Source organism: Lissotriton helveticus, chromosome 3_1, assembly GCF_964261635.1.
Source record: "Lissotriton helveticus chromosome 3_1, aLisHel1.1, whole genome shotgun sequence".
NCBI classification, from domain to species: Eukaryota; Metazoa; Chordata; class Amphibia; order Caudata; family Salamandridae; genus Lissotriton; species Lissotriton helveticus.
In genome coordinates, this window is record NC_136061.1 from 1,659,990,012 (window position 1) to 1,660,005,210 (window position 15,199).

At 47.2% G+C, this 15,199-nt stretch overlaps 1 protein-coding gene and 1 pseudogene across 1 annotated transcript in view; one reads left to right on the forward strand and one right to left on the reverse strand.

The window, feature by feature from the left end:
• Window positions 1–15,199, reverse strand: part of LOC144825082 (nicotinamide N-methyltransferase-like) — a 440,424-nt gene that overhangs the window by 118,336 nt on the left and 306,889 nt on the right. The window lies entirely within an intron of this gene.
• On the forward strand, window positions 2,761–3,472 carry LOC144825339 (dead end protein homolog 1 pseudogene; annotated as a pseudogene).

A 15,199-nucleotide genomic window follows, 5' to 3' on the forward strand; every position in this document is an offset into this window, starting at 1 on the left:
CCGAGAGGTGGTGGTCGCCGGGGTTGGGAGGTTCGTGCCGTCACAGACCCCCTATTACTGCCCCAGGAAGGTGGCGGTCCCCGGGGCATGTAGGAGGGCCATGAGCCCCCCGCATACTTCAAAATAAAACCCCGGGGGTGGCGTTCCCCAGGGCTCGGAGGGCCTTACACGCTCCCCATTATGGAAAAAAATTACCTCCGGGATTTCGTCCCCCCGGGAGCGAATTAAGAATAAAACGGACTTCTAGTTTTTTTTCCTTTTCCACCCCGTACACGTACAATACGCGTACGCCGCAATTTTTTATTTAAAAAACTTAAACAAAATTTGGGCCTAAACATCCATGTGTGACCCCCTCAGCAGGCCTAGAGGGTCAGGATGTTTCTACCCTGTCCCCTTTCCTTATTTTTCAACTTTGTTTTACTGTTTTCTTGTACCTCGGTTCTACCGAGGCACAAGATGGCTGCCAACACTTCCTGGTTTGGAGTGTTGACAGACAGTTGACATCCAATCAATATGCAGCTCATGCTCGTAATTGAACGGTTTTCGGTACAAACCCCCGAGGGGTGGCGGTCCCCGGGGCTGCGGGGAGAGGGACCGTAACACCCCCGCATACTTCAAAATAAAACCACAGGGGGGTGGCATTTCCCAGAGCTCAGAGCACCTTACAAGCCCCCCATTGTGAACAAAATTGCCCCCGGGAAACAGTTGACATCCAATCAACATGCAGCTTGTGCTTGTAATTGTACAGTTTTCGGTACACTTTCTGCACGTGTAGGGGGGCTGAGAACATACTTTAAAAAAAAAAATTTAAAAAGCCCTAAGGAGGTGGCGGTCACCGGGGCTGCACGGAGGGCTACCGTAAACCCCCCCCCCACATACTTCAAAATAAAAGCACCGGGGGCTGGTGTTCCCCGGAGCTCGGGGCACCTTACGAGCCCCCCATTATGGAAAAGAAATTGCCCCTGGGATATGCTCCCCGGGAGCTAATTAAGAATAAAACGGACTTCTTTTCCCTTTTACACCGCGTACGAGTACAATCCGCGTACACCGCGATTATTTATTTAAAAAAAAATTGGGCCTAAAGATCCATGTGCAACCCCCTGAGCAAGCCTAGAGGGTCAGGATGTTTCTATCCTTCCCCCTTTCCTTATTTCTCAACCTTGTTTTACTGGTTTCTTGTGACTCGGTTCTAGCGACGAACAAGATGGCTGCCAACACTTCCTGGTTTGGAGTGTTGACAGACAGTTGACAGCCAATCAGCATGCAGCTTGTGCTCGCAATTGTACGGATTTCTGTACGCGTGCGGTATTTCGTCTCTAGATATCGCTATGATTTATTTTTCATTTACTCAGGAACTACTCAACGTATTAACACCATTTAACAAAAAGCACAATCTGCGAACTGAACTCTACCTCTCTGCCAAATTTGGTGCAATTCCGTTCAGCTGTTCGGGCTGTAGTCCTGACTAAAGGTCCCTATGGAAAATTGCATGGGGAAAACACGTTTTGGGACTCCCCTTTTTTCTCTGCCCCCACTTGACGAATCACCCCCAAACTTTCAGGGAAGGAGAGGAGCAGGCCATTTTCCTGGAGAAATTCACAAAGATTCGTCCACCAGCACCAAAGTTATTCCAAATAGAATGTTGTGGATTTCCTATGGAAAGTAGGTCCTAACTATAACTACCTACTGCTGATATATATATATTGTAACATTAAAAATATTTATTTTACTTGACATTAACTTTGTTGAGTTCTTTTTTTAAATTTCCTACTTAAAAAATATTATTTATATAGGTAGGTAAATGTATCAATTACATCAATAACATTTTAAACAAAAAACACAGAAATTCACCAGTCATACTTAGCAGCACTAACTTTAACTTGCGCCCCCACAATGCACTGCTTGTAACCTCATATATTTTTTCTCTTCTCTCCTTTTTACCCCCTTTTTTCTTTTTCTTCTTCTTTCTCTTGTCTTTCCCTTCTCTTTTTAATGACTGTTTCACTAAAATGATAAATCCGACTTTCACCAGTTAGATAAAAACTACAAATTACAATGCAATGATAAAAAGCATTGGCCCACCAATATTGATGGCTTATACACATACATCTCTTTGCTCTTAGATACCCAACCATTCACCATTAAAAAAATAATTTGAGTGGTCCTGAGGAAGGTGAAAAAAAGTCGCAAGTTCCACCCAAATGCACGTTGACCAGAGTGATTGGTATCAACACCACCACGAATGGTCATGATACTCCAGCTTTGTGATCTTATCTGTGTATGCTTTCGGAGGCTAGGTAGTGAGTCAATGTTTGGGAGGTATGTGTGGTAGTGAACACTTGCGTGATAGGTGAGGATATGAATGTGGTTATTTCATGGGAATATGATTTTGATTTCATAGTACCTGTTTAAGCTATGACATATTAAAAATTGTATTTGTACAATTGAAAACCTGTTTTATTTTTCACTGATGTTTGGTGACACATGTACAATGAAAAGATATATTTTTGATACTATGCTTTCAAATTGAAAAAAAGAAAAAAGTAATAATGAATTAATAAAAAGGATAAAATTAATCGGAACCCTGATTAAAGAATGAATGTATGCTTATAGCAGTGGTTAGGCTTTGGAGTTTGTTTAAGCCCATGGAAAAGAAATTTAAAGTCGGGTGGGAGTTCTTTTTGTAATAAGTGTGACCTCATATAGGACATCACTCATGACATTTTCTTTGACAAAAATAGCGAAAGTCGAAGCGAAGCCATGAAGATGGAAAACCAGCTATATGAGATGTGGATCAATGCTGTGAACCCTGTAAACAAGGCTGCCCTGTTGGCCTGGGTCAAAGACACGGTAATCTCCCTGGAACAGGTGAACGGTCAGTGGAAGTACAGTGGGCCTCCCACTGAATAGGCAGGTGCCCTCCTCCCTCAGGCTCTGAGGTATTCATTGGCAAGCTGCCTCAAGACATCTACGAAGATAAGTTGATCCCCCTCTTTCAGAGCGTGAGCAAACTATATGAATTCCGCCTCATGATGACCTTCAGCAGCCTGAACCAGGGCTTTGCCTGCGCCAGGTACACCAGCCGGCGAAATGCTGAGTCTGCCATGGCTGCACTGAACGGCTACGAAGTGCAGAAAGACCACCGCATTGTTGTGTGTCGGAGCACTGAGAAGTGCGAGCTGTGCGTCGACGGCGGGCCTGCCGCCTGGAGCAGGGGGAGCTGAAAATGGCACTGCAGCAGCTGACTCCCGGAATTGAGGACATCGCTTTGTACCCAAGCCCCACCAAGATATGTGAACTTCTGGCTGTGGTAAAATATAACTCTCACCGAACTGCAGCAATGGCAAAAAAAGTCTTAGTGGAAGATAACTTGAGGTTGTATGGACAGAAGCTTAGCGTGGACTGGCTGAAACTGGACTTAAATCAAAATACTACAAATTGTTTCAGTGAAAACTACTACCTCTCCTGGTGAGCCAAATTGGACAATTACATCTGTTCCTGCCCAGCAGTCTGAGAAGAAGAAACGGGACCAGCTGAAATCCCGTGGCTGTATAGTGTATTTCCTATGCATATTTTGCAGAAAGATGCAGCTGGGCTCTCGAGTATTCTTGACCATCTTCTTGGCTGTTAGCCCAGAGGGACTGATGCACCTCTGGTATCAGGTTGTAGTTTCAGGCTATCCAATTCCATTCAGTGGGTACACCTGGCTCATGCCTGACAAAATGGGGTTGTGAAACAAGCATGATCAGGCAAAGGAGGTTGTTGCTCTACTAGTCTTAAAATCACTTAGTGAGTAAAAACATTAAGTCATTTGTTAGAACGTTGAATGCTAAAGCAAATTGTGTAAAAGTGTGGGATAATCTGCCATGTTTAATGTATGCCTGCAAGTAAGGTGAGATTCCCTCATTAAGGAATTGTTATTAAGGAAATGGACTAGACTACCCTGTGAAAGAATGGACACATTTTCCTTTGTCTCTCCATTCTGTTTCCTTCCGCCCCCACCTGCCGACAACTCACCGAGGATCTGCCGATGAAGGATGCAATTCAGAGTGGCTGACACCTGATGGAGATACCTGTGTGGCTATGGAGGGGTGGGCTAGTATCAACCCTATTGCTGTCTCCTGCCTTTCCTGGGTTTAATCGCAGTGGCCTGACCCCTGCTTTACCTTCCGGAATGGCAACTGGGACAAGATAGTGTTGTTTCCCGCAGCATGGGTGCAGCTGAGAGAGTTCGGCTGCACTACGATCCAATTCCCCCATGCTTGTTTTTCACCCCTCGATTCGCGGTCGGAGTGCCCTCCTGGTCCCCGCTGCTGCACCTCCCTTTTCCGGGGCTACTGCTTGGGCGCCTGAACGGACTTTGCGGCATACCAAATCCACAAGTCTGCTGCCCCGAACGTGTGCATGTGAATCACCTGAGTTTGATCAGCAACCTCCTTCCCTTCTTGTTCTGGTGGCTGTGCCCCCCCTCCTCCACCCAGCCCTACTCCGTGGAGAAAGCTCCCTTGTGGTTTTGTGGTTTGGATTTTTGCATGTCCCGCCATTTTGTATTAATGCCATCGGTGCACGTGACCCGGGTCCTCCATCTTGGCGGCTTGAATCCGATTCAACATGCCACTGGATTATTCCCTATGTCGCCTGACTGACCTTTATCCTGGGTTGACCCCACCTTGGGTCTCATACACCCCTGACATCTCGCTCAGTCACTGCATCACCAGATATTATCTTTGCTGATCTCCTAGCCAGTTTGTTTTTTCTTTCACATTGACTTTTGGCTCCCATGAAGTACCTTCCCCTTTACCGGTTTTACTTGGCCTGATATTCTATCCACCCCTTTTTACTTTTCCCCCTCTATCTTCTATTCCCCTATGACGTGTATGTGGTATTCTATGCTATAGTAACTCTTGTTACTGTGTAATACTGTATTTTTTTCCTATGTGTTACTAGGGTTCTGTAACTGATTTCATTTTGTATCTCGCTAATCCTCATGCAAAGTGCTCTGATACCTCTGGGTCTAGCCAGCGCTATATAAAACTCTGCAAATAAATAAAAACATCATCCAAGCTTCATTTTTGCGAATATTGCTCTATAAATTAGTATGACATTAGAGGCCCGAAAGTAAGTACAAAATAGCCCAGGAGAATATGAGGCATCTTTTGTAGTCCAGTTAGTTTTGGAGTAGATTATATGAAGAAGATTTATTAGGACTGAGTTACAGGTAAGTTAAGATCGTAAATAGTTTATAAGTACATGGAAGATAGCCCCACCAGGAGCAGCCTCCTTACTGCTCAGCCTAGACATTCCAACTAACACTCTACACCTCACCAGACACAGAGGCATTCAATTTTTTAAAATCTGTTTGTATTAGTTTTCCCATTTTGGCAAGTTACATATGAGTTGTACACATACATTCAACTGGTGCATGTTAAAGTTTGTTTCTTTTTTGCATAGATTTATCGGTTCATTTCACACCATTGAGTATACGAAGGACAGGTTTGTCAACAGTTCACTACTTAGTACATGTTTACAGTTTGCACCATCTTGCAATATTTACATAATGTTGACAGTTGTGGAACTTATTAAGCGTCCCGGCCTGTCTGGGGTTTTTCTTTGGGGCTTGCACTCTACTTTCATGCATTGTCAATGAGTGAATACATAAAACAGCTTAAACAGTGGGAAGGGGGATTATAATGTAACAGTAGAAAATGACATAAGGGAGTTAGGTCTGAGCTATATTATTGGCACTTGGGCACCCTGGTCATAGTGTTCTGTGGGTGAGTGCATGTGATTGGCATTTAAGTCTTGGCATTAGGTGGAATGCAAGGGGGGCCCGCCCGCCTATGTTGTATGTTCGCATTGCGATGTATCCTATTTAGTAACTCAATCTATTTTTTTTGTATGCCTCTATGTATTAGGGTGCTGCTGGTGCTGGAACAGAGGTGGGCTTGTCATTGTTATCAATGAGGCACAGGGCTGATAGGATCGTATCCCAGTTGATGGCTTTGGGGGTCTTGAGGAGACCCAGTGTGTCTTCCCTATGGAGTGCAGTGCTCTCTGCTTTTGCCCCGATGTGCATTGAGTGCCTCCAGATTATGATGTGAGGGAGATGAAGGGCTTTCCACTTTTGATCAGCCTCTTTGCTACCACCGTTCCCAGGTCTAAAAAGTGGGAAGTGACTTTGTTATTGCGGTTTCTATTGGACAGGTGAAAAATGTACTTGTGCCATTCCAGTGTGAGGGCTCTTTCTTTGCAATGCATTAGGTCATCTACTCTTGTTTTCCAATACTCAGTTAGAGTAGGCATCCCCAGATCATGTGCAGCAAATCTGAGTCTGTAGGTGAGCACCTTGGGCATACTGCATCTTGGCATTTGAAGTATTGGTTAGTCTTTGCGGGCGTGAGGTATGACCTATGCATGATGAAGAATTGAATATGGCATGTGCATGCATTCCTGGGAATGCATATGGGACTCAGAAGCACTGAGGACCATTCTGGGTTTGAAAATGTGGGCCCCATTGCATCCTCCCAGGGCTGTCTAAGTGGTGACAAGTCTGTGGCCGTTTGATGTCTAAGTGAAGATGCTAACCATTTGACCAAGTGTCCCCCCTCTCCCATGACGTATATGTATTGCAACGTTAAGCATGTGGTTGTTTCTGTGGATCACTCACCCCATTTGGCGGCGAGCACTGCCATAAGAGAGCGATGTAGAAAGAATTGTCCCAGGGGTAAGTCTTCTTCCTCCACCAATACAGTGAATTTAAGTAAGACTCCTTGGCGGTATAGGTCACCTATGTCCTGGACCCCTGAGAGTTGCCACTGCTGTAATTCTGCCACTGTAGTGGTTATGGTGCCTCTGGGAGTTCCTTCCAGTGGGAGGGCTGGTGCGTACTGGGTAGTTGTGCGAGTTAAATACAGGGCTGTGCGGTAGCATCTGTGCACCACGCTAAGTAGTAATGAGTCGGTGGTTTGATTTTGGCATGGGGTGGAAAAACTTCATCAGCTCTGAAAACTGTAAGGTTGAATGTATGGTCACTGTGTCATTACTATGTCTATCTGACATTTACCTGGCCACCCACTGCAGTTGGGCAGCTAGGTAGTATTGTTCCAGATTAGGGATCTCTAGACCCCCTTGGTCTACCAGCAGATACAGCTTTTTAATTGCTACTCAGTGTCTAGAGTTTCTCCATATGAAATCTTTAATAAGATTCTCTAGGGAGAGGAAATAGGAAGGGGGGACGTATAATTGGAGGTTCATGACATACTATAGGAATCAGGGGAGTATACCATCTTTATTAGGGCCCCCTCCCTGAAGCTGACAGTGTCAGGGTCTTCCAGAAATTCTTCTGAGGTTAGAGCTTTGCCTATATTGCCATCTAGCAGATCTGCCAGTTTAGGATATATGCGTATCCCAGGATATTGAAATGCATCCATGCACCATTTGACCCGTTGACCTTTTAGTGCATAATTTGGGTCTGCTACGCATTCGCTAGAGGTGTACAGGTCAGACATAGAAATGTTCACCTTAGTCCTGATATGTTGGTGAATCTGTTCCATGTGTATGCCAATTGTTGGGGAATTTGATGGATGTCTCTTAGGAGATTGCCTGCATATAATGATATGATATGCATGCCATCTCCTCATATGATGCCCTCCTCCAACTCCAATTCAAGGACCTTCGCTAGTGACTCAATGGCTAGTGCGAATAGAAGTGGGGAGAGAGGGCACCCCTGTCTGGTCCATCTGCGCACATCTACTGGGTAGGATATATAAGGGCCTGTTTTTACATGCATCATAGAGCAGTTGAACCATATTCAGGAAGTGGTCTCCGAGATTAAATTGCTCTAGTGCTGTAAAAAGAAATCCCCACTCTAACTAATCAAAAGACTTCTCTAGTTCTAATATCAGACTTCCATCAAGGGGCCAGTGGGTGTGTGAGTAAGTGGCAATTCTAAAGAAACGCCTCAAGTTCAATGTGGTACTCCTGGAAGGTACAAATGCATTCTGGTCTGTGTGTACCTAGGAGGGCACTACCTGTGCAACCCTCTCTGCCAGTATCTTTTCTAATATTTTATAATCAACGTTTAAAAGGGCTTTTGGTCTGTACGATCCCATATCTGTTGGGTATTTGTGCTTTTTGGGCAGGGACACTAGTTTTACTTCCCTCATAGATGGAGGGAGCCTCTGCATGTTTAATGCCTCAGTATATAGCTTGTGCAGGTGGGGAACTAATGTTGTGGCACATGCTGTATAAAAATCAATCTGGGAATCCGTTGGGGCCAGGCATTATCCCATTCACCAAGGCCATGATAGCGCCTATGATTTCTCCAGGCTTTATTTGCGCGTCCAGGAGTTCTCTTTGCTCTACCGTCATTTCAGGTAGGTGCACGGACTCTGGAAATATTGAGATCAACCTCTCATCTTGTGCTCTCACGGGCTGGTACAGCTTAATGTAGGGTTGTGTCCTTGTGTCGTGAATTTCGTGTTGCATAAACTAACTGTCCTGATTCAGTGCTAAGGGCTCCAATGGGGTGATATGTATGCTCTTGGATCGAAAGCCATGCCAGCATTTTGCCTGTACGGTCGACAGCGGCGTGCGTGCATGCTGAGTGTGCTGTGTAGTTATGGCAGCGAAGGCGTTCTAGTGGGTCTGCATGTTCAGCGCATCTAATTATTCTGTGTTTTGGTTACCCGCCAATTGCCTTTGTTCTTGCCCTAGTAGTTGTCTTTCTATATAATTTAGATGTTTCTGAATATTTCATGTGGTCCCCAAGACAGTGGCCTCTCAGGGTCACCTTGAAGGTGTCCCACTCTAAAAGGGGGTTCTCTTTTGTGTGTTTGTTTACCTCAAAGTATTCGAGTATTGATGTACCTAGGGATGTGAGGAACACCTGGTCTTCCAGTGCTGATGGTTACAGACGCCCTGTGGGGATCGGGAGGCCCTGTGTCCCATGTGAGTTGTAGTAACTGTGGATTGTGGTCTGAGTGCGTCCACCCAGGTATTCTGTCTGTTTGATGAGTGGGAGGAGGGTTGATGATCCAACTATGCTGTCAAGTCGAACGTGAAGGTCATGCACTGATGAGTAGAATGAATAAATTCATGGTGTGGGGTTGAGGGACCTCCATGTGTCGACTAGTGACCAGTTTGCTAACCAGTATGTTAGAGCCTGAGCACTGGATGTTGGGGAGGGTATGGCCTGTCCAGCTTTACATCCAGTACTGAGTTAAAATCACCTCCAATGAGCCAGGGGAGTCCGCTCTATTTGGCTAGTATGCCCATGAGTTTCCTAAGACATTGGTGTTACTCAACGTTTGGGGCGTATATAGACCCTATAAGCAGCGCTTGCACATTCAATGTGCCCTTTACAAATACATATCTCCCCTATAGAGGGCATATAGTCACTTTTTCTATTTTGTGCTGGACACCTGCTTTAATCCATATCAACGCCACTCTAGCTTGGGAGCTGTGTTCCCACGAAGCTGCGCGCATGTGCGCGCGCCCACATCTCTCACTCAGAGCGTGCAGTGTCTTACTTAAAGCGCGCACACAGCAGAACCCTCGAAGCGTTCGCATCGCCGGCAGAGGCTCTTTGATGGCAGCCTGTGCACGCGTTTATCAGTAAGAAGCTCGTGCATTTGCTGCATTTCATTTCCTAATGGGGCTCGGCTGGGGGCTGATTGTGGGCCATTGTGAAAATATTCCTGTTAATTGCAGCGCATGACGGTGCTGCGATTAACAGGAATACTTTCTTAAAGGCCCACAGTCAGCTGGCAGCCGCACTCCATTAAGAATTGAAATGTAGCAAGTCCAAAACCACGACGTGTGCTTTACACCTCGTGCTTTTGGACTTGATGCATGTTTTTTGCTAGTGGAGTGCGGCTGAGGGCTCATTGTGAGCTTTTGTGAAAATATTCCTGTTAATTGCAGCGCATGATGGTGCTGCAATTAACAGAAATACTTTCACAAAGGCCTTCATTCAGCCCTTGGCCGCGCCCCAAGAAAGAAAAAAAGATGCTCTTAATGACACTGGGTACAAACGTTAAATAATTGTGCTTGATGTTGAGCTACATATCATAAATAACACTGCAATCCATTACGTTTTTTTTAAAGAGGCCTCGAAACGGGTACAGCTTTAGCAGGCATTTGTGGAGAACACCCTACGGACGGAGCTTTTGTGCTGAAGTATGTTATACCTACAAATGCGGTTGCCGTGCCTCAGCAAAGCGGGGCGCCCGAGATAAACACAAGTAGAGGACATCAGCCTGGAGGAGGCCTCCCTCCCACCGAAGCCACCAGAGGCAGCCGAGACAAGCGCCCCGGAGCCATACAGCCGCCTGCGCTGTGAGATCTGCACAGATGTGAGCTGCAGGGGTCGGGATACCTGAGAAGGGCAGGCAAGGGGCCAGGAGCCCACCGGGGCAGGACATGGCGACCTCGTCAGGGCAAGGCGAGCTGGTGGGGATGCACTGGAGGGGCTGGGTGACTGCATCTGGAGGCGCAGGAGCATAACATCGCGGTGCTGCAGAAGGCACTGCAATCTGGTGCAGAGCAGGGAGGGCTGTGACCAACAGTCACCAAAATCACGTCCATGGGCCACGAGCTGCGAGACAAGGGACAGTGGGACGGGGCGGGAACAAAAGGAACACGGACAATGGGAGGGGGGGTGGGAACAGTACACTAAAAAGAGAAGCACTGGCTCAGGTGCGACCTAAACAAGCTGTCACCATTGCGCAAATTAAAAAAAGTGTTTACAGACTAATTGAAGAAGACAGTATAACGCCACCAGTAAACAATCCAGTCCTCATGGGCGGTCCCAAAAGGAGACAGGGCGGTAACAAGAAGGGACTAAGAAGCCTCATTATCAATCGGAAGCCAGTATTTACCATGGACGATGACGCCAGCCAATGAAGAATATGGTCGGGGCTTCCACACCACGTCTAAAAAATACCCTGATAGAGCATGCCTCGCAAAGCGAGCACCGCTTTGCACTGCAATGCTAGGCAAGACCTAAAAACATGGATCAAGTGCAAAAGCACGACTTGCACAGCTGCTATTGTTTCAGATTGCTATGCGTGACTTTTAATAATTTCAGTGATTACTAAAGACACTGTAGTTTGATGTGGTGTTTGTAAAGTGGATGAAATGGTCTAGGCAATTCCTTTCCACCCTTCAAAAAGTCCCCTATGGTGCGCTGTTGCTCGTCGGTCTTGCCCATTAGATTGGAATGCCTGGCTTTTATGAATGTCTACCATGTACAGTCTGATAATAACATATAATAAGGATGGATAAGCTTATATACAAAACATTTGCAGTCTCTGCTGAAAATCGGAACATGATATATGAACGGCTGCATGGTGTTGGATTTATGGTTCAGAATTGAAGATATACTTGATATTCCTAAAGGGTCTACCTTTCTGTCAGATGCTCAGAATGTTACTGATATTAAAAAAGTAATATGGCCGCGCCCCTTTTTAGATGCTGCAACCACGCATGTGGACTGGTTCCTGGTGCACATAACCTTAGCTGGAGCGCACAAAGACCTTACACTGCCGCACACAAAGGAAAAAAATTAGAGGAAACATTGCTTGGGAGGAGTAGTTTTTGCTGTAGACTTGCTCCCTCCAGCGTTTGCAAGGCGGTCTACTTCATTCTGAGTGAGGTCCGTCTCTTGTAGTAGAGCAATGTGTGCATTGAAGGTATGCACATACTGAATACCTACAGGTGGGCGTGTGCATGCCCTAACATCCCACGTCAAGATATTGATCTGTGCCATGTATACGTTTTGTGTCTCCCTCCACAGGTGGGGGCTAAAGATGCTGTTGGTGATCAGGGTGCCTAGTAGGGTTTCCAGTAGTAAATTGATCATAACAAACAATCGGGGTGCAACTGGATTGTGTGCAACTTTATGAGGGCAAGCTTGCAAGTGCAGCTCATCCAAACTGTGGGGCCAAACAGTGGCAACTGTTATATTGGGGATGACTAAATTCAGAGTAGCTGTTAAGCACATGTGTGCATTTGAGTACACCTCAGTTGTATATGGGGTAGTTACAGAATCCCAGCATTTTTTTTTTTAAGTTTACTCCTTGAGTGTTGCTGCCGTAATGAAAAGATGGTGTTTGTTTAGGAGTGCACTACTATGATATGTGTTATTAGGAATGCAGGGCGCTTTCGCCTTTTTTTTCTGGGGTGCGTTTTGCTGTTTTTGAACTGGTGAGAAATACTCAATCATTAAAAGGATACGTTATTCTGTGCGACTGTCCATTGTCTATGTTATGCTTTCCGATGTCTCTGGCATGACATCTGGCAGCTGGATGGAGTCTCGTTCTTCAGATGGCGTCGGTGAGGAGCCTATGGCACTCCAGGAGTGAGCTGAGTGTATGTCCAGCTCAGAAAGTTGAGAGGTAGTTCGAACAGCTGAAGCTAAATGAAGGGCCTCCTGCCGCTCCATCAGTCTTTGTTCTATGCCTGGTATGACTATCTGTGTTCTTGCCTGCTTGGGATTCCCTCCTCTTCTCCTTTTTGTGGCTCCTATTGTTTTGGTGCAGTGGGTGCAGTTCTGCAGGTGGCCTGGGCCCCGTTATTCTTCTAGCCAGTTCCAGACCTCGGAGGGTGTGTTGAAGAAGCATGCTTGACCTTTTATAACTATATGTAGTCTGGCTGGGAACATCAGAGAGTATCGGATTTCTAATGACCGAAGTTGGCACTTGACTTATGCAAACGATCCTCGGAGCCTCTGTACTTGTAGGGTGTAATTCAAGAACAGCATGACCTGTTGATTTTGTATCTTGATATCAGCAAATTTGTAGTTTTCCCTGAGTAATATGTCTCTGTCTGTATAGTTAAGCAGTTTGAAAAGCAATGGTCTTGACTGGTTCCCGGGGGTGGTCGACGGGCTGGTACGTGGTCTGCTATCTCCACTACAAATTGCAGAGACAGGTAGTCTTCTGGGAGGAGTTCTTGTATCCAGCTTTTAGGTTTAAAGCATTTTATTATCGTTTCCACAACAAAGAAAGACAATACATACAAGGAATACGGTAATCACGATAATGCAAAGCAAAGACTCTCATCAGAGACGCCATCAGCATTAAAATATGACCAACTATACGCCCACAGAGCCCCATCAGGAGCATAAGCGACATGACTTACCCATCCCAAACCTAAATTAGAAAACACCCCCCCAACTCCCTTCCCTCCCTGCCCGAACTCCCCCAACCCTCCCCGTGCCTGTGCTAGTGTCCAATAGCCCTTCATATCCTCCAAGAAGCACTGCTTACATCCCATCCTCCCCCCTCACCAATCACGGAATCGGGGCAGTCAATCGCATCAGCCTGAGATATCGTGGACAAGTGATCTCCTTGAACTCTGATTGTAACAGGACCCTAAAAGGCTGCCACAGGTCATCAAATTTGTCCACCTCCCCCGCCACCGTGAGGGACATCTTTTCCATCCCCAAAACATGCCACAACCTGTGCAGCCAGCCCGTGATAGTGGGAAGAGTGGTGGTGCGCCAGAATATCAGTATGTTTTGGATCGCGGAGCCTAAAGCGATCGCAATGTGTCTCCCCCTTCTAGATCGCAGTGGGTACATCAGACCATTGGGCAACCCCAGTAGAACATAGGCAGGAAGGCGTGGCAGTTCGATGTCAAAGCACTGGTCCAGCTCATCTAAGACCTCCCGCCAGTACGGACCCAGCAACGGGCAATCCCATAAAATGTGTGTGAGTGTACCTGTTTGCCCACATTCGCGCCAGCACGTGTCCTGGATGTTATGGTTCATGTCGTGCAATCTCTGAGGCGTGTAATACCAGTACGTGGATACCTTCGTAAAGGTCTCCGTGAGACCAGTGTGGTATGCCGAGTGCCGTGCTCTATAGGAGATGTCGTCCCATTCCTTGTGACTCAACGCCCTCCCCAGCTCACGTTCCCAGCGAGCCCTCCCGGGGTTATAAAAGTGGTGTGCGGGGGGTTGTAGGAGCCGATAAATGTCCGAGATGAGCTTGGCGTCCGAAGAACGTGTCGCAAGCCACATCTCATATGGAGTGAGTTTGCGATCGGCCAGCTCCCGCACCTGCGGCTGTAGCGCCCAATGGCGGACCTGCATGTAACGCATACGTTCCGTCTCGGGCAAATGGTATTCCCTGCGCAGATCATCAAACGGCACAGCGCCCTCCGAGCCATAAATATGAACCAATGCACAGCACTTGGCCGCTTGCCAGAGCGAAAACGCTCCAGGTTCCGTCCCGGGTCGGAAGTCGGGGTTCCCCGCCAATGGCGTGAGCGGCGACGGGAAGGTGGTGAGCTCATTCCTAACACTCACGGCATCCCAAACCCGAAGCGTGGTCTGCGTGACTAAGGACGCATAGAGATTAGGGGGCCGATGAATCCGGCGCAGGAAGGGTATCTCTTGTAGAGTCCTACCCGCCACCGCCTGATCTTGAAACAGCCAGTGTCTGTCAGATTCCCATTTACTCCACTCCACCAAGTATCTCAGCTGCGCCGCCTGGAAGTATTTGTGCAAGTCCGGGATGCCAAGGCCACCAGACTCAGGCGCCAGCGTGGAAAGGGCTCTCCGGAGTCTGGGCTTACGACCCTGCCAAACAAATCTTGCGATGTCGGCCTGGGTCTGCCGTATCCACCCTGTCGGCGGTTGTAGCGGTAAGGCCCGAAATAGGTACAGCACCTGCGGCAGGAGAGTCATTTTTACAGCAGCGATGCGCCCCAACAGCGAGAGCGTACCTTTGCTCCAACGGAGCAACTCCTCCTTTAGCTTCTTCCCTAGGGCCGCATAGTTAGCGGCGACCATGGCAGGTAGGGATGGTGCCAGCAGTACCCCCAGATACGGGATCAGGTCTCTAGACCACTGCATGGGGAATCTTTCTTGTAGTTCCAGCCTGGTAGCGGAGGCGAGCGAGACGTCAAGGGCCATAGACTTGCTCATGTTCATTTTAAACCCCGCCACTGCCGCAAAAACGTCCAGCTCAGTAAGACAAGCAGGGAGCGCTTCTTTCGGGTTGTCCAACATGAAGATCACGTCATCCGCATACAGACTGATGGTGTGAATGTAACCCCCCATCCGGACACCCGTCACTGCCAGGTTTCGCCTAATCCTCTGAGCAAACGGCTCCATGTACAGAGCAAAGAGCAGTGGGGATAGAGGGCACCCCTGTCTGGTTCCCCGTTCTATTGCGAATCGGGCAGAGTT